Genomic DNA, 21,968 nt, shown 5'->3' on the forward strand with positions numbered 1-21,968 from the left:
CACTGCTATGCAGCATGTCTTAAAGTAAAAAACACTATGACGCAGTCAACACTGGCCATTTCATATTTGATTTTTTTATTGACTTTTAGGCACGTTGCGCAGCATGTTCTAATATAGATCTAGATGCCTCGTGTAATAGTCGTCTCTAAGACCCTAACTCGGGAGAGGGGCTTTGACATGCTATATAATGCTAGCAAGCGGGCCATCTGTAACCGCACAACACCCAAGTCTTTCAAGCGTCTGAGTTTCTGTGTGCAATTTTAGAGGTAAGACTGAGGGAGTGCACCTGGTACTTCCTGGATAGGATGTCCGTAGTTGAGCAGTACGCAGTTGAAATGTGTGCCCTCTGCCTTGTGTGAATTGAAAGTTCTTAATTATGTTCCTGTGTTAACGTGTTAATGTGAGCAGTCACATCCTGTGTAAGCGGACCTTTGAAAAAACGCAGTTTGCGTACTAAAGAGTAATTATGCGGAGAGAAATGATTTGGAACTAACATAAAGTGCTCTTGCCTCGTGCGAAGACGAACACTACTCACATTTCCTTCTTTCTCCGACAGCTGGTGTGAGCGGCCTCGTGCACCTGTCTACAGTCCCAGCAGAACTAGCCAACCCCTCCGTGTCCTCACAGCCCATACTAACAAACCAATTGTACGTTTGGCATGTCGCTCGTGCTTACTGTCCGGTTTCCTGACTTCAGGAATGTAGAAGTAGCAGATGTCCGCTGTGTAGTAAATGTGGCATGGAGTCATCGTGCTCAGCTCTCGGCCTCGCACGCGCGCCACTGCAGGCATATGCTTTCAATTATCTCCGCCGTGAACGCGGCACCCTGACAGCTCCTAATTAAAATGAATGGACTGCCGTGCGCGAAAGGTACATGTTACACGCGCGCCTGATACATGCAATGTAATGGTGAACGCGCTCCCACCATCTGGATTGCATTAAAGGGGCACTCTGACAGCTCCTAATTAAGATTAATAAACTGCCGTGCGCGTAACCACACAGAAAATGCCATGAAAATTACTAAAATGGCCGACTAAATTAAATATGGCCTATGGCGTCAAGACTACTAAAAATACTGCACAGCGAAAACGAATCACTAGGCAGATGCCAAAAAAAAGGCGCGCGCACTAAGGAATGTTGCAGCCCGGACCCCTAAAGAAACTTTTTTTTTTTTTTCTTTCACATTAGGATCTCGGAGCTCCGCCCCGAGCCCTAAAAATAAAATTCACCAGCACTTATTTTGGGTCCATATCCGTTTCTTTTCACTGGATTGCAGTTTGGGAGATCGGAAATTCTTGGAATATGTATATGTATATATATATAAAAGGGTAAAATAAACTTGAAACATGTGCCCTTCTATATTAACTTTATTTTCATTCGTTATTTAGCAATGTTTGGTTGGTTTTCCCCTTCTGCACACTGTTTTGGGGTTCCTTTGGGGATAGAAATCTGTTGTTTTTCTGTTCTTCATCCTGGACGATAAGGTACTTGTTACCAGTTGCAGGTAGTGGGTTTGTGTCTTTGATATATCCCCTGTTCCCCTGCCTAAGTATCAGTTCAGGGGCCCCTTGTGAGTGATTGTTCTGCTGGTTACTTGACTCAGCACTACAATTAACAAGCATTTGCAGTGTAATAGTTCTCGCATTTGATTGACATTGTAAATGACAATGCCTTTTATTTATGTGACTTGAAAACCTGCAAGACGTGCATGAACACGCATTTTGTACACGCATTCTGTTCTTATGTTTGTAGAAGCAAGGCTGGCAGTAACTGCGCCTCTTTTACCGCCAGCCTTGCTTCTCGTAAGCAAGGACTGTAAGTACAAACAGGAAGAGACGGTCGAGGGTCAGCCACAGCCCTAACCAGGCGCTGCTTCTGAGACATCACGCCCGGCGCGTGAGGAAGAGACAAGAGAGGGTCAGACACAGCCCTAACCAGGCGCTGCTTCTGAGACATCACGCCCGGTGCGTGAGGAAGAGACAGGAGAGGGTGAGGCACAGCCCTGACCAGCAGCTGCTTCTGAGACATCACGCCCGGCGCGTGAGGAAGAGACAGGAGAGGGTCAGGCACAGCCCTAGGCACTGCTCCTGAGACATCACGCCCGGCGCGTGAGGAAGAGGCAAGAGAGGGTCAAGCACAGCCCTAACCAGGCGCTGCTTCTGAGACATCACGCCCGGCGCGTGAGGAAGAGACAAGAGAGGGTCAGACACAGCCCTGACCAGGCGCTGCTTGAGACATCACGCCCGGCGCGTGAGGAAGAGACAGGTGAGGGTCAGGCACAGCCCTGACCAGGCGCTGCTTCTGAGACATCACGCCCGGTGCGTGAGGAAGAGACAGGAGAGGGTCAGACACAGCCCTGACCAGGCGCTGCTTCCGAGACATCACGCCCGGCGCGTGAGGAAGAGACAGGAGAGGGTCAGACACCGCCCGAATCAGGCGCTGCTTCTGAGATATCACGCCCTGGGCGTGAGGACGAACACAGAAGCGACTGGACCTAGAGAGAGCGGTCCCACCAAGAGGCGGCCGTTGGCTCGTGCGAGCTGGGCCCCCGCCCAGGGCGCCGACTACCAGAGGGGCGCCGAGGAAAGGCAAACTCAGGGCCCATCCTTCTACACTTCGGCCACAACTAACCCCCCTACAGACGCTGGAGAAGGAAATAAAGATGAACAGGTAACAGAGACTCTTGTAGACGGAGTTATCGTCAGGGAGACCTGCGTTCCTGCGTCCGGATTTATGCAGCGAGTGCTTAACCCGCTGAGCAATCTACCCCTATTTATGCAGCGAGTGCTGACCCGCGGAGCTATCTCATCTGTGCGCAAGGAGTGTTGAGTCCCATAAATTGAACGGAATGCGTAAACAACACCATACATTAAAACATTAACACGAAAGAGGGGTGAGTAAAGAGAGGGTGGGAAGAGGAAGAAACACTGGGGGAGGAGAAGAAAGGAGTACAAATAAAAAGAAGTGAGATGAGTCAGTGCGCTCACGAACAGGAGATGTGTAGAGCCAACCTACCTTTCTCGTGTGTTCCCATTTTTGGAGGGTGTAGTCTTCTGTTCGGGGACGGTGTAGTTTTCTGTTCGGGGACGGTGTAGTTTTCTTTCTCTGGACGGTGTAGTTTCGTCTCCTCTCTGGAGGGTGTCGTTTTTCTTCTCTTTTACGAAAGTCGCGGTTATTCCCTCCCTGGACCTCCTCTGGGTGTGTCTTCCCTCCTTGCGAGTGGCGCTGTTTTACCTCCCTGTTTAAGATGCTCCTTCATCTGTTGTGCAGGGTCCGGGGGCCTCTCTCTCCTGTAGGGGGCGCTGTTCCTTCCTCCCTTGGGGGGCGCTCTTCCTCCCTCCCTTGGGGGCGCTGTTCCTTCCTCCCTTGGGGGGCGCTGTTCCTTCCTCCTGCAGGGGGCGCTGTTCCTTCCTCCCTTGGGGGGCGCCCTTCCTTCCTCCCTTGGGGGGCGCTGTTCCTTCCTCCCTTGGGGGGCGCTGTTCCTTCCTCCTGGGGGGCGCTGTTCCTTCCTCCTTGGGGGGCCTCTCTCTCTCCTTGGGGGGCGCTGTTCCTTCCTCCCTTGGGGGCGCTGTTCCTTCCTCCTGGGGGGCGCTGTTCCTTCCTCCTGGGGGGCGCTGTTCCTTCCTCCTTGGGGGGCGATGGTACCTCCGCTCCTCCGGTGCTGCCTCCACTCTGCGCAGGTGAACCCTCAGAGGTGACACTTATACCCCACGCCCCTCACGCATGAATCCACCCGCACAGGCTGGGGTTTTACTACAGGGCGCAGCCCCTGCCCCAGGGGTGGGGGAGGGGCGGGCCCAGGCCCGTCTCGGATCACAACCAGGCCCGGGGCCCTCGCACAACAAGGGGGCCGCATTCCTGGGCCGCGCCCTCTCCTCAGACACGTGTTCGCCTCCTTCTCACACAATTTTAGAGAAATGTTCGGTAAATTAAGCATTGTTGAGCTCACGCCCTCTCTATCATCTGAAGGAAGACCTTTCATTATAGAGAATCCTACTCTCCATGACTATGGAGGCGCCTTCCCAGTGTCCTCTGCCAGTTATTGCTGTATTATCCTTTTACCTGTGTTTGGTTCTCTTCTGTAACTTGCACACGTCACTTGTTTCTTGTAACTCACTGTTTGCTCCTCTCACATTTTGTTTGCTTTTGATACTTGCACAAGTGCCACCATTGCCTATGTAAGTTTGTCCTTGTGCTGGAGTGTCTGCCATTTATTGCAGTACTATACCTCTACTTGTACTTTGTTCGCTTTTGTAACCTCCACACATGTCACTTTTTCTTCCTGTAATGCACCGTTTGCTCCTCTTGTATTTTGTTTGCTCACAATTGTCACTTTCTCATGTAACGTAACGTTTGCTCTTGTAATGTGTTCACTTGTAATGTTCTCTTGTATCAGTTCTGTTCCTATCGTGAAGCCTCTGACGCCTTCGGGTAATGTCCCCGCTATACAAAAATGCATCAATAAATAAATAAATTAACATCGGCGAAAACTGGAGGCATTTTAATGTGTCCAGGTGGGTGGGGCCACCCCCTGACGAGGCTGGGGGGGGGCAGCATTAATGTCTTGACTGGTACAGATGTCATCGCTGGGGACTTTAAAGGCAAAAGCTCAGTGCGTTCTCAAGCTGCCTTATAACTTGCCGAGGGTCACGGGATGGGGAGGAAGCCGGGACTCCGGACTCGTCAAACCTGATTCCCAGTGCGGAAGTCGGCAGCTCCGACCTCAGCGCCACATCCTCTCTTTTCTTGTTCCTCAGGGACAGGTCTTGTTGCAGCGGGCCTCGGGAAATAACAACCCCTCCCCCCCCCCTTTCCCGCCAATCCTCCAAGGGCAAGGCAGGAAAGACATTTGGGTAAAAGTGACGGGGGGAGGGGTCGGAATAAGCGCAGAGCTGCTCCAGCAACAGGAAGGAGGGGTCCCCCAGCGAGGGGCAAGGGGGGGGGGTATCAGGAGAAGCGCATAGCTGCAGCTTCTGGGAGCTGAGGTGAAGGTGGCCCTCTGCTTCTGGACAGGGCGGGGCCAGAGCAACACCAGGTCTTGGGGGCCCCATCTCAGACCCCCCCCCTCCCCAACCAATCACAGCCGGAAGGGCCAGGGCCTGTCAGGGGAGGAAGGAAGCGAAGGGCAGGCCCCGGCATGTGGTGGGTCGTATAACAGAGGCCCTAACAAAGCAGCCGCCACCCCTCCCCCACTCCCCAAGACAGGCTGGGATTGGTAAAGCGGGCCATGGCCGAGGGGCTGGTATCCGAGATCCAGCTGAAGACGGCTTTTTGGGGCAGCCTGGGCCGGTTTGGGCGGTGTCTGTGTTCGGATGCCGCCTGGGGCCCCGAGGGGCCTCTCTGGATGCAGACTGGCCTCTCTGGGTGCAGACTGGCCTCTCTGCGTGCAGACTGGCCTCTCTGGGTGCAGACTGACCTCTCTGGATGCAGACTGGCCTTTCTGGGTGTAGACTGGCCTCTCTGGGTGCAGCCTGGCCTCTCTGGGTGTAGACTAGCCTCTCTGGATGCAGACTGGCCTCTCTGGGGGTAGACTGGCCTACTTGTCTCTCTGAACGCAGACTGGCCTCTCTGGGTGCAGTCTGGCCTCTCTGGGTGCAGACTGGCCTTTCTGGGTGCAGACTGGCCTCTCTGGGTGTAGACTAGCCTCTCTGGATGCAGACTGGCCTCACTGGATGCAGACTGGCCTCTCTGGGTGCAGACTGGCCTCTCTGGATGCAGACTGGCCTCTCTGGATGCAGACTGGCCTCTCTGGGTGCACACTGGCCTCTCTGGATGCAGCCTGGCCTCTCTGGATGCACACTGGCCTCTCTGGATGCACACTGGCCTCTCTGGGTGCAGACTGGCCTCTCTGGATGCAGACTGGCCTCTCTGGGTGCACACTGGCCTCTCTGGGTGCACACTGGCCTCTCTGGATGCAGACTGGCCTCTCTGGATGCAGACTGGCCTCTCTGGATGCAGACTGGCCTCTCTGGGTGCACACTGGCCTCTCTGGATGCACACTGGCCTCTCTGGGTGCAGACTGGCCTCTCTGGGTGCAGACTGGCCTCTCTGGGTGCAGACGGGCCTCTCTGGATGCACACTGGCCTCTCTGGGTGCAGACTGGCCTCTCTGGATGCACACTGGCCTCTCTGGATGCACACTGGCCTCTCTGGGTGCACACTGGCCTCTCTGGATGCACACTGGCCTCTCTGGATGCAGACTGGCCTCTCTGGATGCAGACTGGCCTCTCTGGGTGCACACTGGCCTCTCTGGGTGCACACTGGCCTCTCTGGATGCAGCCTGGCCTCTCTGGATGCACACTGGCCTCTCTGAGTGCAGACTGGTCTCTCTGGGTGCACACTGGCCTCTCTGAGTGCAGACTGGTCTCTCTGGGTGCACACTGGCCTCTCTGGTTGCAGACTGACCTCTCTGGATGCAGACTGGCCTCTCTGGATGCACACTGGCCTCTCTGGGTGCAGACTGGCCTCTCTGGATGCAGACTGGCCTCTCTGGGTGCAGACTGGCCTCTCTGGGTGCAGACTGGCCTCTCTGGGTGTAGACTGGCCTCTCTGGGTGCAGACTGGCCTCTCTGGGTGCAGACTGGCCTCTCTGGGTGCAGCCTGGCCTCTCTGGATGCACACTGGCCTCTCTGGGTGCAGACTGGCCTCTCTGGGTGCACACTGGCCTCTCTGGGTGCAGACTGGCCTCTCTGGATGCAGACTGGCCTCTCTGGGTGTAGACTGGCCTCTCTGGGTGTAGACTGGCCTCTCTGGGTGCACACTGGCCTCTCTGGATGCAGACTGGCCTCTCTGGGTGCAGACTGGCCTCTCTGGGTGCAGCCTGGCCTCTCTGGGTGCAGACTGGCCTCTCTGGGTGCAGCCTGGCCTCTCTGGATGCACACTGGCCTCTCTGGGTGCAGACTGGCCTCTCTGGGTGCACACTGGCCTCTCTGGGTGCAGACTGGCCTCTCTGGGTGTAGACTGGCCTCTCTGGGTGCAGCCTGGCCTCTCTGGGTGCAGACTGGCCTCTCTGGATGCAGACTGGCCTCTCTGGGTGCAGACTGGCCTCTCTGGGTGCAGCCTGGCCTCTCTGGATGCACACTGGCCTCTCTGGGTGCAGACTGGCCTCTCTGGATGCACACTGGCCTCTCTGGATGCACACTGGCCTCTCTGGGTGCAGCCTGGCCTCTCTGGATGCACACTGGCCTCTCTGGATGCAGCCTGGCCTCTCTGGGTGCACACTGGCCTCTCTGGGTGCAGACTGGCCTCTCTGGGTGTAGACTGGCCTCTCTGGGTGTAGACTGGCCTCTCTGGGTGTAGACTGGCCTCTCTGGGTGCACACTGGCCTCTCTGGATGCAGACTGGCCTCTCTGGGTGCAGACTGGCCTCTCTGGATGCAGCCTGGCCTCTCTGGATGCACACTGGCCTCTCTGGATGCAGACTGGCCTCTCTGGATGCACACTGGCCTCTCTGGGTGCAGACTGGCCTCTCTGGGTGCAGACTGGCCTCTCTGGGTGCAGCCTGGCCTCTCTGGATGCACACTGGCCTCTCTGGGTGCAGACTGGCCTCTCTGGGTGTAGACTGGCCTCTCTGGGTGCAGCCTGGCCTCTCTGGGTGCAGACTGGCCTCTCTGGGTGCAGCCTGGCCTCTCTGGGTGCAGACTGGCCTCTCTGGGTGCAGCCTGGCCTCTCTGGATGCACACTGGCCTCTCTGGGTGCAGACTGGCCTCTCTGGGTGCACACTGGCCTCTCTGGGTGCAGACTGGCCTCTCTGGATGCAGACTGGCCTCTCTGGGTGTAGACTGGCCTCTCTGGGTGTAGACTGGCCTCTCTGGGTGCAGCCTGGCCTCTCTGGGTGCAGACTGGCCTCTCTGGATGCAGACTGGCCTCTCTGGGTGCAGCCTGGCCTCTCTGGGTGCAGACTGGCCTCTCTGGGTGCAGCCTGGCCTCTCTGGATGCACACTGGCCTCTCTGGGTGCAGACTGGCCTCTCTGGGTGTAGACTAGCCTCTCTGGGTGCAGACTGGCCTCTCTGGGTGTAGACTGGCCTCTCTGGGTGCAGACTGGCCTCTCTGTGTGCAGAATGGCCTCTCTGGGTGCAGACTGGCCTCTCTGGGTGCAGACTGGCCTCTCTGGATGCAGCCTGGCCTCTCTAGATGCCGACTGGCCTCTCTGGGTGCAGACTGGCCTCTCTGTGTGCAGAATGGCCTCTCTGGGTGCAGACTGGCCTCTCTGGGTGCAGACTGGCCTCTCTGGGTGCAGACTGGCCTCTCTGGGTGCAGACGGGCGTCCTTTACCTCCCTTTCAGCAGTACCGCGCAATTCTTTTATTTTTATTTATTTATAAAGTTTTATATAGCGCTAGCTAGACCCCGGGCATCAGAGCGCTTTACATACACAAGAAAATAAGAAGTTGCAATACATCGTAGAACATGAGGAATCATAAAATATATAAGCAAATAAAGCACGAAGGGAGCCTGTCTGAAGCTGGCCAACGCTGCGGACCCATTTACACCCAGAAGTTTCAGCACGTACTTATTTTTTTCACAGTTCTGTGTAACACTTGTGCCACATATTCCTTCATTTACAGACACTTGAGATTGTTTAAAAGTTGTGCAGTAGCAGAAGCAACCGAGCTGCTGCGGTCTGTAGCGCACACGTTGGGGTGTTCGTATTTTAGGAGCTGCAGACTGCAGGGAAAGTTCTTAAGTGCAGCTGAACACGTGATCAAAGTGCTGCATGCCTTGCTAATAATTTAATGATGCATCTGGGTTTCATCTTAACATTTTTAATAACCAACGAAAGGTAACAAGTAGGCCTTTGTGATTAAAATCTGAATAAATACATACACATGCCCGTTGCTAGCCCAATGTTGCCTGAGGTGCTACAGAGTCTAGCGCCTGGAGTTTGCAGCTCAACTAACTGGCACTTTATTAGGCTGAACTATGTCTAGATAAATCGAATGCCTCGAAAGCTCCCCCGGTGAAGCCTCTGCCCACACATTCCTGAGTTTAAACCACGGGGCGTGGGAGAGAGGGTGGCAGCGATGTACGAAAAGGCAATATGCAAATGTGGGCCACTTTTTTTAGCGTGCCCGGTCGATTTGTAATCCCACTCCAACTCTCCCCCAAAGACACCGGCCATCCCCAGGGCCTGGCTGCCCACCGACCCTCTGGCGCAGACCTCAGCGGGCACGCTCCTATCACGGCTTCTGAGACTTCACGCCCAGTGCGTGAGGAAGAGACATGAGAGGATGAGGCACAGCACTAACCAGGCGCTGCTTCTGAGATGTCACGCCCAGCGCGTGAGGAAGAGACAGTCGAGGGTCAGGCACAGCCCTAAACAGGCGCTGCTTCTGAGTGGAAGAGGTGTGGCGCCGCGGCCAGGGCGACTGACTCCGGAATCGGGGGACCACGGTTCGATTCCCGGCTCCGGCGGCAGGTTAGCCCAGCACCATGTGACTCTGGGCAATAGCTCGCTTAATCTTCCCGACGGCCCCCAGCGCCTAGAGACCCTTACGGGTGATTGTGCGCTTTACAAATGTGGACTTTACTATGTGGACTTTTAGACATCACGCCCGGCGCGTGAGGAAGAGACAGGATAGGGTCAGACACAGGCCTAACCAGGCGCTGCTTCTGAGACATCACGCCCGGCGCGTGAGGAAGAGACACAGCCCTGACCAGGCGCTGCTGCTGAGACATCACGCCCGGCGCGTGAGGAAGAGACTAGCCCAGTCTGGGGGCTCCACGGGGAGGTCAGGGGTGAAGAACTGGGGTGGTCCCTGATGGGGCAGATACAGTGATCCTGCACGTGCTCCAGGGGCCCCGATACGAGCCTGAGTTGTGGCCCTCGGTGGTGCAGTAAACGCATCCACTACTGGCTGTAGTAGTGGGGTCCGAAAACCCCTTGTAGTTAGGTACCTGCAGCTAAGGGTGGGGGTGCGACCAGTCGGAGGAGGCCTATCCCGGGGGCTGGGCATGCAGGTCGCAGCCTGTGGGGCTGGTGGGTCGTAGCCTGAGGGGCTAGGGTCGCAGCCTGTGGGGGTGGAGGTCGCAGCCTGTGGGGGTCGCAGCCTGTGGGGCTGGGGGTCGCAGTCTGTGGGGCTGGTGGGTCACAGCCTGTGGGGCTGGGGGTCGCAGTCTGTGGGGCTGGTGGGTCGCAGCCTGTGGGGCTGGCAGCCTGTGGGTCTCAGCCTGTGGGGCTGGTGGGTCGCAGCCTGTGGGGTGGGGTCGCAGCCTGTGGGTCTCAGCCTGTGGGGCTAGGGGTCGCAGCCTGCGGGGCTGGGGGTCTCCGCCTGTGGGGCTGGGGATCGCAGCCTGTGGGGCTGGTGGGTCACAGCCTGCGGGGCTGGTGGGTCGCAGTCTGTGGGGCTGGTGTGTCGCAGTCTGTGGGGTGGGGTCGCGGGCTGGGGGTCGCAGCCTGTGGGTCTCAGCCTGTGGGGCTAGGGGTCGCAGCCTGCGGGGCTGGGGTCGCAGCCTGTGGGGCTGGCAGCCTGTGGGTCTCAGCCTGTGGGGCTGGTGGGTCGCAGCCTGTGGGGTGGGGTCGCAGCCTGTGGGGCTGGGAGTCGCAGCCTGTGGGTCTCAGCCTGTGGGGCTAGGGGTCGCAGCCTGCGGGGCTGGGGGTCTCAGCCTGTGGGGTTGGGGATCGCAGCCTGCGGGGCTGGTGGGTCACAGCCTGCGGGGCTGGTGGGTCGCAGTCTGTGGGGCTGGTGGGTCGCAGTCTGTGGGGTGGGGTCGCAGCCTGTGGGGCTGGGGGTCGCAGCCTGTGGGTCTCAGCCTGTGGGGCTAGGGGTCGCAGCCTGCGGGGCTGGGGGTCACAGCCTGCGGGGCTGGGGTCGCAGCCTGTGGGGCTGGCAGCCTGTGGGTCTCAGCCTGTGGGGCTGGTGGGTCGCAGCCTGTGGGGTGGGGTTGCAGCCTGTGGGGCTGGGGGTCGCAGCCTGTGGGTCTCAGCCTGTGGGGCTAGGGGTCGCAGCCTGCGGGGCTGGGGGTCTCAGCCTGTGGGGCTGGGGATCGCAGCCTGTGGGGCTGGTGGGTCACAGCCTGCGGGGCTGGTGGGTCGCAGTCTGTGGGGCTGGTGGGTCGCAGTCTGTGGGGTGGGGTCGCAGCCTGTGGGGCTGGGGATCGCAGCCTGTGGGGCTGGTGGGTCGCAGTCTGTGGGGCTGGTGGGTCGCAGTCTGTGGGGTGGGGTCGCAGCCTGTGGGTCTCAGCCTGTGGGGCTAGGGGTCACAGCGTGCGGGGCTGGGGTCGCAGGTCCCATCCTTCTACACTTCGGCCCCAACTAACCCCCCTACAGGCGCAGAAGAACGAAAGAAAGAAGAACTGTAACAGAGACTCTTGTTGACGGAGTTATCGTCAGGGAGACCTGCGTTCCTGCGTCCGGATTTATGCAGCGAGTGCTTAACCCGCTCAGTTATCTCTTCCGAATTTATACAACGGGTCCTTCACCCGCGGAGCTATCTCATCTGTGCGCAAGGAGTGTTGAGTAACATAAAGTGAAAGGAATGTGTAAGCAAAACCATACATTAAAACATTAACACGAAAGATGGATGAGTAAAGAGAGGGCGGGAAGAGGAAGAAACACCGGGGGAGGAGAAGAAAGGAGCAAAGAAAGTGGGGTGGCGCCCCGGGATGTTGAGACTCCGGCTGCCCCTACCTTGCTCGTCTGTCGGGTGCTGAGTGCCTTCTCGTCCGTGCAGCTCTCTCTCTCTCTCTCTCCTCTGTGGATGGCCTGTTTTCCCCCCCTCGGTGGGCGATGTAGGTTCCTCTCTGTGGAGGGTGGAGTATTCCCTCTGTGGGGGGTGGAGCTTTCTTCCCTCCGTGGACGGGGTCCTTTTCTGTCCTCTCCTCCGTGGACGGCGTAGTTTCCTCTCTGTGGAGGGTGGAGTTTTTTTACTCCTCTGGAGAGGATGTTGTTTTCTATCCTGTGTGGACGGTGTAGTGTTCTGTCATCAGCCCTGAGGGAGGGGGGGGTGTATTTTTCTTTTTGTGGAGGGTGTAGTATTATTGTCTCCTTGGTGGACGGTGTAGTTTCGTCTCCTCTCTGGAGGGTGTCGTTTTTTTCTTCTCTTTTACGAAAGTCGCGGTTATTCCCTCCCTGTATCTTCTCTGGGTGTGTCTCCCCTCCTTCTGTCCGGCGATGTTTTACCTCCTTTTAAAGATGCTCCTTCATCCGCCGTGCGGGGTCCGGGGACCGCTCTCTCCTGCAGGGGGCGCTGTTCCTTCCTCCTTGGGGGGCTCTGGTACCTCCGGTGCTGCCTCGACTCTGCGCAGGTGAACCCTCCGAGGTGACATTTATACCCCCCGCCCCTCGCGCAGGAATCCACCCCGCGCAGGCTGTGGATTTCCCACATGAAGCAACCCCTGCCCCAAGGGCGGGCCCAGGCTGCCGAGGATCACACAATGAGCCCCTGTATTCCCCAGGTGTTCACAATTTATTATTTATTTATTTATATTATGCGGTTTTCCTATAGCGCGGACTTTCCCCGAAGGTGTCAGAGGCTTCACAATAGGAACAGAAGTGATACATGAGGAAACATTACAAGTGAAGAAATTACAAAAGCAAACGTTACATGAGGCAATAGTGACAATTGTGAGCAAACAAATACAAGAGGAGCGAACGGTGCATTACAGGAGGAAAAAGTGACGTGTGCAGGTTACAAAAGCGTACAAAGTACCAGTAGAGGTAAAATACTGCAATAAATGGCAGACACTCAAACACAAGAACAAACGTTACGTAGGCAATGGTGGCACTTGTGCAAGTATCAAAAGCAAACAAAATGTGAGAGTTAGCAAACAGTGAGTTACAAGAGAAAAGTGGCGTGTACTTGTTACAAACGAGAACCAAATACAGGTACAAAGATAATACTGCAATAAAAGGCAGACACTCCAACCACAAGAACACACTGGGAAGGCACTTCCATAGTCATGGAGAATAGGATTTCCCATAATGAAAGGGCTTCCTTCAGATAATGGAGAGGGCGTGAATAAACTTTGGAAGTGTCTTTGAAGGAGGCTCCCCCCCGAGGCCAAGCGCTGGAAGGTGGGGGCCCCTGCACGAATAACAAGGGGTTCAAGCTACGCCCAGTGCCCGGATCTGGCTTGTCTATGGGCAGAAAAGAACAGTTTATGGCGCCGGCTCCATCGCAAAGGACGCCGTAAAACCACAGCAGCGACAGAGTGAGACACAGAGGCCAGCGGCGGTGGCACCCCGCAGGGGGGGGGGGTTCCCAGCATCCCCCCGAGGACACCAAAGGGCGCCCACCGCACATGGAGACCCTTCCTGGGCGTCTAAGGCGCGTCCACCGCACATGGAGACCCTTCCTGGGCGTCTAAGGCACGTCCACCGCACATGGAGACCCTTCCTGGGCGTCTAAGGCGCGTCCACCGCACATGGAGACCCTTCCTGGGCGTCCTGGCGTCCAGGGCATGGACCACCGCCGCCTTCAAAGATCCCTTTGGGGCCATGTACTATCAGTCCGAGGCAGCAACACCCACTAATGCGGGTCTGATCAGTGAGCATGTGATGGTCACCCCCCCCCCCCCTTGCTGCCTCTAGAGGACAAACCAGTGGGGCGACACCACTCCTGCACCAGCCGCCACAAACCCCCTCAGTGGGGGGCCCTCTATACGGACCGGTTCTCATCTGTAAACACATGCTATACACTACATGCGTTACACACCATAGGAGCCATTATCAGCAGCCGCATCGACCCCGCCATCTTTAGGCGCGAGTTGTACACTATTGTGGCCCTTACTGTTAGCCGCATAGCCTACTCCATCCTTAGCCGCATATTCCACACCATTGTACCCCTAATCCTTAGCCGCATAACCTACTCCATCCTTAGCCGCATAACCTACTCCATCCTTAGCCGCATATTCCACACCATTGTATCCCCTATCCTTAGCCACATAGCCTACTCCATCCTTAGCCGCATATTTTACCCCATTGTATCCCTTATCCTTAGCCGCATAGCCTACTCCATCCTTAGCCGCATATTCCACACCATTGTACCCCTATCCTTAGCCACATAGCCTACTCCATCCTTAGCCGCATATTCCACACCATTGTAACCCCTATCCTTAGCCACATAGCCTACTCCATCCTTAGCCGCATATTCCACACCATTGTACCCCTATCCTTAGCCACATAGCCTACTCCATCCTTAGCCGCATATTCCACACCATTGTAACCCCTATCCTTAGCCACATAGCCTACTCCATCCTTAGCCGCATATTTTACACCATTGTATCCCTTATCCTTAGCCACATAGCCTACTCCATCCTTAGCCGCATATTTTACACCATTGTATCCCCTATCCTTAGCCACATAGCCTACTCCATCCTTAGCCGCATATTTTACACCATTGTATCCCTTATCCTTAGCCACATAGCCTACTCCATCCTTAGCCGCATATTTTACACCATTGTATCCCCTATCCTTAGCCACATAGCCTACTCCATCCATAGCCGCATATTTTACACCACTGTATCCCTTATCCTTAGCCACATAGCCTACTCCATCCTTAGCCGCATATTTTACACCATTGTATCCCCTATCCTTAGTCACATAGCCTACTCCATCCTTAGCCGCATATTTTACACCATTGTATCCCCTATCCTTAGCCACATAGCCTACTCCATCCGTACCCGCATATTTTACACCATTGTATCCCTTATCCTTAGCCCCATAGCCTACTCCATCCTTAGCCGCATATTTTACACCATTGTATCCCCTATCCTTAGCCACATAGCCTACTCCATCCTTAGCCGCATATTTTACACCATTGTATCCCCTATCCTTAGCCGCATAGCCTACTCCAACCTTAGCCACATATTCCACACCATTGTATCCCCTGTCCTTAGCCGCATAACCTACTCCATCCTTAGCCGCATATTCCACACCATTGTCTCCCCTGTCCTTAGCCGCATAGCCTACTCCAACCTTAGCCACATATTCCACACCATTGTATCCCCTTTCCTTAGCCGCATAGCCTACTCCAACCTTAGCCGCATATTCCACACCATTGTATCCCAGGTCCTTAGCCGCATAACCTACTCCATTCTTAGCCGCATATTCCACACCATTGTATCCCCTGTCCTTAGCCGCATAACCTACTCCATCCTTAGCCGCATATTCCACACCATTGTACCCCTAATCCTTAGCCGCACAGCCTACTCCATCCTTAGCCGCATGTTTTACACTGCTGTATCCATTATCATTAGCTGCATAACTTACTCCACCCCTAGCCACATGTTCCACACAATTACATCCCTTATCATTAGCTCCATAACTTACTCCACACCTAGCTGCATGTTTTACACCATTGTATCCGTTATCCTTAGCCGCACAGCCTACTCCATCCTTAGCCGCATATTTTACACTGCTGTATCCCTTATCCTTAGCCGCATAGCCTACTCCATCCTTAGCCGCATATTTTACATCATTGTATCCCTTATCATTAGACGCATAGCGTACTCTATCCTTAGCCACATATTTTACATCATTGTATCCCCTATCCCTAGCCGCATAGCCTACTCCAACCTTAGCCGCATATTCCACCCCATTGTATCCCTAATCCTTAGCCACATAGCCGTCTCCACCCCTAGCCGCATATTTTACACCATTGTATCCCTTATCCTTAGCCACATAGCCTACTCCATCCTTAGCCGCATATTCCACACTATTGTATCCCCTATCCTTTGCCGCATAGCCTACTCCATCCTTAGCCGCATATTCAACACTACTGTATCCCCTATCCTTTGCCGCATAGCCTACTCCATCCTTAGCTGCATATTCCACACCATTGTATTCCCTATCCATAGCGGCATTGCCTACTCCATCCTAAGCCGCATATTCCACACAATTGTATTCCCTATCCTTAGCCGCATAGCCTACTCCATCCTTACCCGCATATTTTACACCATTGTATCCCTTATCCTTAGCCCCATAGCCTACTCCATCCTTAGCCGCATATTTTACAACATTGTATCCCCTATCCTTAGCCACATAGCCTACTCCATCCTTAGCCGCATATTTTACACCATTGTATCCCCTATCCTTAGTCGCATAGCCTACTCCAACCATAGCCACATATTCCACACCATTGTATCCCCTGTCCTTAGCCGCATAACCTACTCCATCCTTAACCGCATATTCCACACCATTGTATCCCCTGTCCTTAGCCGCATAGCCTACTCCAACCGTAGCCACATATTCCACACCATTGTATCCCCTATCCTTAGCCGCATAGCCTACTCCAACCTTAGCCGCATATTCCACACCATTGTATCCCCTGTCCTTAGCCGCATAACCTACTCCATTCTTAGCCGCATATTCCACACCGTTGTATACCCTGTCCTTAGCCGCATAACCTACTCCATCCTTAGCCGCATATTCCACACCATTGTACCCGTAATCCTTAGCCGCACAGCCTACTCCATCCTTAGCCGCATGTTTTACACTGCTGTATCCATTATCATTAGCTGCATAACTTACTCCACCCCTAGCCACATGTTCCACACAATTACATCCCTTATCATTAGCTCCATAACTTACTCCACACCTAGCTGCATGTTTTGCACCATTGTATCCCTTATCCTTAGCCGCACAGCCTACTCCATCCTTAGCCGCATATTTTACACTGCTGTATCCCTTATCCTTAGCCGCATAGCCTACTCCATCCTTAGCCGCATATTTTACATCATTGTATCCCTTATCATTAGACGCATAGCCTACTCTATCCTTAGCCACATATTTTACATCATTGTATCCCCTATCCTTAGCCGCATAGCCTACTCCAACCTTAGCCGCATATTCCACCCCATTGTATCCCTAATCCTTAGCCACATAGCCGTCTCCACCCCTAGCCGCATTTTTTCACACCATTGTATCCCTTATCCTTAGCCACATAGCCTACTCCATCCTTAGCCGCATATTCCACACTTTTGTATCCCCTATCCTTTGCCGCATAGCCTACTCCATCCTTAGCCGCATATTCCACACTACTGTATCCCCTATCCTTTGCCGCATAGCCTACTCCATCCTTAGCTGCATATTCCACACCATTGTATTCCCTATCCATAGCGGCATTGCCTACTCCATCCTTAGCCGCATATTCCACACAATTGTATTCCCTATCCTTAGCCGCATAGCCTACTCCATCCTTAGCCGCATATTCCACACAATTGTATTCCCTATCCTTAGCCGCATAGCCTACTCCATCCTTAGCCGCATATTCCACACTATTGTATTCCCTATCCTTAGCCGCATAGCCTACTCCAACCGTAGCCACATATTCCACAAAATTGTATCCCCTATCCTTAGTCGCATAGCCTACTCCATCCTTAGCTGCATATTTTACACCATTGTACCCCCTATCCTTAGCCGCATAGCCTACTCCATCCTTAACCGCATATTCCACACCATTGTATCCCCTATCCTTAGCCGCATAGCCTACTCCAACCTTAGCCACATATTCCACACCATTGTATCCCCTATCCTTAGCCGCAAAGCCTACTCCAACCTTAGCCACATATTCCACACCATTGTATCCCCTATTGTGAGAAGTTGGCCTGGTAGGGGATGTTTCCAATTCTGGAACCACCTACTACCTGACCAAACAATCCCCTTATGGTGTCTGGTTGTAAGTCAACCTTATTAGACAAGCTATCCTAGTGGTAGCATGGACTAAGCAGCCTAAAGGCTTAACTTAAGAGGTCGTGTTAAGCGAGCTGTTTTACCACATACAATCCTGTAATACCAAATGAAAGGACACCACACAAGTATATATTATAAAAATATATGTGTTTATTACTAAAAACAATCCCCAGTATTCTTTATGAATAAAGGGGCACAAGCGTTAAATCAAAAGCACTGTTTAAACATACAAAGTTGCACAATTATGGATGAGGGCAGGGGGCCACTCAAACCATATACTAAACAAGTGGTATAAGAAAGGCCACTCGAGCAGTGGTTAGGCCTAGGGCCTAGGGAATCGCTGGGAGCAGTCAGGACAAGCAATGCTGAAGTCGGGAATGGCCCTCGGGATTCGGGAGATGTGCGGAAAGCGCACGCATGCACCAATGTTAACCAATGGTGCGTAAAAGTCAAATAGTTAAAGTTTAAGGACACTTCCGCTGAACCTAGAGGAACAAAACTTAACACACAGACCCTAGAGGTGTGCACCAGTGTGGGAACACCGGCGGAGCAAAGTTACCTCACCCACAGGAAGTGGGTGCACAGGGTCGAAGTGGCGTCGGGTTTTGACACGCAGGCTCTTGGTGCTTGAAGCTGAAAGGGCTGCAGGCAGGGTGAAGACGAAGTGTCCGGTGGAGTCCAAGGGTGGACTCAAGTTGTAGAGTACCTGAAAGCAGAGGGGACAGAGTCTGGGTCACTCAGCAGTGACCAGGGTGGAACCAGGACGGAACCAGGCAATGTCGGGCGCAATCAGGTGGTCGTCGAGGCGCTTCTCTTCGCTGTCACGTGGGCTCTGGGGCATCTGCGACGTCCAGGAGCAGGTCACGATCTGTCCCACGCAGGCTCTCACCGTCGGTGCAGTCGGCTTCCGGTTTGGAGCAAACAAGCCTTGGTAAGAGCAATCCACGCGGGATTGGAAGATGGCGTCTCACTCGGACCAGGAAGGTCAGAGTCGGGGCTCCCTTTCAGGGGAGCTGGTGTGGATCTGGAGCAACCAGAATCACGAGTCTTTCTTTGTAGTTCGTCGGCACAGGGACCACAAGCCAGCTGGCAAGTGACCGGGCCAACGCGTTGAGCCAAATCGTGCCAAAGGGCCCCACGCAGCACTCGTCGAGTGTGGAGGGCTGAACTTCGGCTCAGGAGTAGCTCAGGGTGGGGGCTTCTCAAACCCCGGTGTACAGCTTCGAGGGTCACTCGTGGGCTGCACGGTCAGCGTCTCGTGGTCACTTCAAGATGGCGTGCCCCACGCTTCCGGTCGCCTCCACGGGTCTCAGCTTTGCAGGGACTGTGGATCGGGCTGTTAGAAGCTGGGCAGGCTTGATCTCGTCGATCTCAGTCGCTCGAGTTCCGGCGGGAACTGCAACTAAGTAGACGTCGAGGGCTGGATGGTGCCTGCTGCTGCAGGGTGGTCACTCCTTGACCACAAGGGAGATTCTTCGGGCTTCCACGTTGAGATGGAGGGCGAAGGGTCCAGAATATCGTTTCAAAATGTTTCTTCCAGGAAATCTGATGTGCATTGGCACTGCTCCCACTCTTATTCGAATCTGGTGGGCGTGATTACCTGCTAGGTCCCCTCCTATGGGTGGGACCCAGGAAGTGGGTGGATACACCCCCTTCCTTTGATCCAGGCCGCCCTGGCACGAGGGCTGGAGTGCCCCAGAACCGGTTTGGCCGGATTATGCAAGGGGCAGCCTTGTGCGCCCCAGGCAGTGTCTGGTTTCTTTCAAACCTCCCTGCTACAATACACTATCTCCTGTCTGGAGGGCGGTGACACCCTCCTGTGACAGGAAACCCTTTGTCCAGGACCCCCTTGACTGGGTTTCGGTCAGCTCCAGGGGTCCAGACATTTGTCTGTGGCAGAGGCATCCATTTTGGGGATCTTAAGGCCTTTGGAGAAATCAACCGCATTAAAGTGAAGTAACATGTCTTACCCCTCTAGAGGGGTGGAATGCCATCCCCGTCGCCAGAACTGGCGAGGGGATGGTATTCCAAAGCGTATGACACCTTACACGACATGTTTTGATAAAGCCAAACCAGAGTTGCTAAATAACCGCGAGGATTATAAGGCACTTAATAGTATATGGTATGGCATTATCCTGAAACAGCTTAGGGATTTGTTCCCGACGGCTGCAGACAGGCTCAGCTCATGCTAGAGCTCCATCTCACATAAAAACCATGCACCCAGCCTCCAGGATTGGTGAGGCCTGTCTATAGGAGTGGCTCACAGGTTTACATGTGTCCAGATATAGGTTTAGACATAGGTATACTATATCTAAGCAAGGGGTGTGTACACCACCTTACCCCAGCTGAGTGATCAGCCAGTTGTGTCAATTTAAGAACCAGCCAGGGGTGGCAAAAGATATGCTGCAGCCCCTGGTAGGCCTTAGTGGCTCCTGTGCCCTGTGCACCTATAGTGCATTCTACAGGGGCTGACAAGGAGTCCATTTCCAATTGGTATGTGCCTATAGCACATGTGTCATTAATTTAGTGAGAGAACAGCAGGCTGGGGGTCTGATCAGCAGGCCCACAGCCTCAGTAGTCGAAAACCAGTGAAGCAAAAAGCAAAAATTTGGGGTGACCATAGGATAGCAGACCCTACTCTCCTACACAACCCCCCCCCAAACGCAGGGACATTAAACTAACCTTGACCAGATAAGTCTTCATGTTCTAAGTGGAAGTACCTGGAGAGACCATCTGCATTACCATGGTCAGTCCCTGGGCGGTGCTCCACTGTAAAGTCCATCCCCTGTAGGGAAATGGACCACCTGAGCAGTTTGGGATTTTCACCCTTCATCTGATTAAGCCATAAGAGGGGCTTATGGTCTGTTTGCACCAGGAAGTGAGTTCCAAACAAGTAGGACCTCAACTTCTTTAATGCCCAAACCACAGCAAAGGCCTCCCTCTCAATGGCTGACCAACGTTTTTCTCTTGGGGTTAGCCTCCTGCTAATGAAAGCAATTGGCTGGTCTTGACCATCTTGATTAAGTTGTGAGAGTACAGCTCCCACCCCCAACTCAGAAGCATCTGTCTGAACAATGAACTGTTTGGAGTAGTCAGGACTCTTTAGGATAGGTGCAGAGCACATGGCCTTCTTCAGGTCTTCAAATGCCTTCTGACAGCTAACTGTCCACTGAACCTTTTTTGGCATCTTCTTGGATGTCAAGTCATTTAATGGTGTCACTATAGACCCATAGTTTTTCACAAACTTTCTGTAATACCCAGTCAGGCCCAAGAAGGCTCTGACTTGTGTCTGGGTAACTGGAGGAGCCCAGTCCTGTATGGCCTGGATTTTGCTTTCCAGTGGCTGAACCTGGCCTCCACCTACTAGGTGGCCCAGGTATACAACCTTACTCTGCCCTATCTGGCACTTTGTGGCCTTGATAGTTAGGCCTGCCTTTTGCAGGGCCTCCAAAACTTTCTTCAGGTGGATCAGGTGATCCTCCCAGGTGGAGCTAAAGACAGCAATATCATCCAGATAAGCTGCACAAAAGTCATCCAACCCAGTAAGGACTTGGTTCACCAACCTTTGAAAAGTGGCAGGTGCATTCTTCAAACCAAAGGGCATTACCACAAACTGATAATGTCCACTAGGGGTAGAGAATGCTGTTTTGGCTTTTGACTCCTCAGCTAGTCTGATTTGCCAGTAGCCAGCTGTCAGATCAAATGTGCTCAGAAACTTGGCAGAAGCCAATCTGTCAATGAGCTCATCTGCTCTTGGAATGGGGTGAGCATCTGTCCTAGTGACAGCATTGAGACCCCTGTAATCCACGCAAAACCTCATTTCTCTCTTACCATCTTGGGTATGAGGTTTTGGCACCAGGACTACTGGGCTGGCCCATGGGCTCTCTGATGGCTCAATCACTCCAAGCTCCAACATCTTTTGCACCTCAGCCTTGATGCAATCCCTGACATGATCAGGTTGCCTGTAGATCTTATTCTTGACAGGCAGACTGTCACCAGTGTCCACAACATGGGTACACCAGTCAGTTTGGCTGGGTGTGAGTGAAAACATTTGCCTGTGAGCCTGCAAAACTTGTCTGCAGTCCCTCTGTTGCTGGTCAGTGAGGCTGCCTGCCAAGGCTACTCCATCAACTGAACCATCATCAGGGTTCTGGGAAAGCAGGTCTGGGAGAGGGTCACTCTCTTCCTCCTGTTCCCCATCTGTGGCCATGAGCAAGCTCATGTCCTCCCTGTCTACAAATGCTTTCAAGCGATTCACATGGATTACCCTGTGGGGGCTCCTGGGTGTTCCAAAGTCTACCAAGTAGGTGACTTCCCCTTTCTTCTCAATAATAGGATA

At 54.1% G+C, this 21,968-nt stretch overlaps 1 protein-coding gene across 1 annotated transcript in view; it reads right to left on the minus strand.

Moving 5' to 3' along the window:
• Positions 1–12,495, minus strand: part of LOC144767960 (cornifelin homolog A-like) — a 43,724-nt gene extending 31,229 nt beyond the window's left edge. The window contains exon 1 of the mRNA XM_078651314.1: positions 11,627–12,495. The gene's annotated coding sequence lies outside the window, so the exon portion shown is untranslated. The remainder of the gene's footprint in view (positions 1–11,626) is intronic.
• Between the last annotated feature and the right edge of the window lie 9,473 nt (positions 12,496–21,968).

Source organism: Lissotriton helveticus, chromosome 7 (assembly GCF_964261635.1).
Source record: "Lissotriton helveticus chromosome 7, aLisHel1.1, whole genome shotgun sequence".
Taxonomy (NCBI): domain Eukaryota; kingdom Metazoa; phylum Chordata; class Amphibia; order Caudata; family Salamandridae; genus Lissotriton; species Lissotriton helveticus.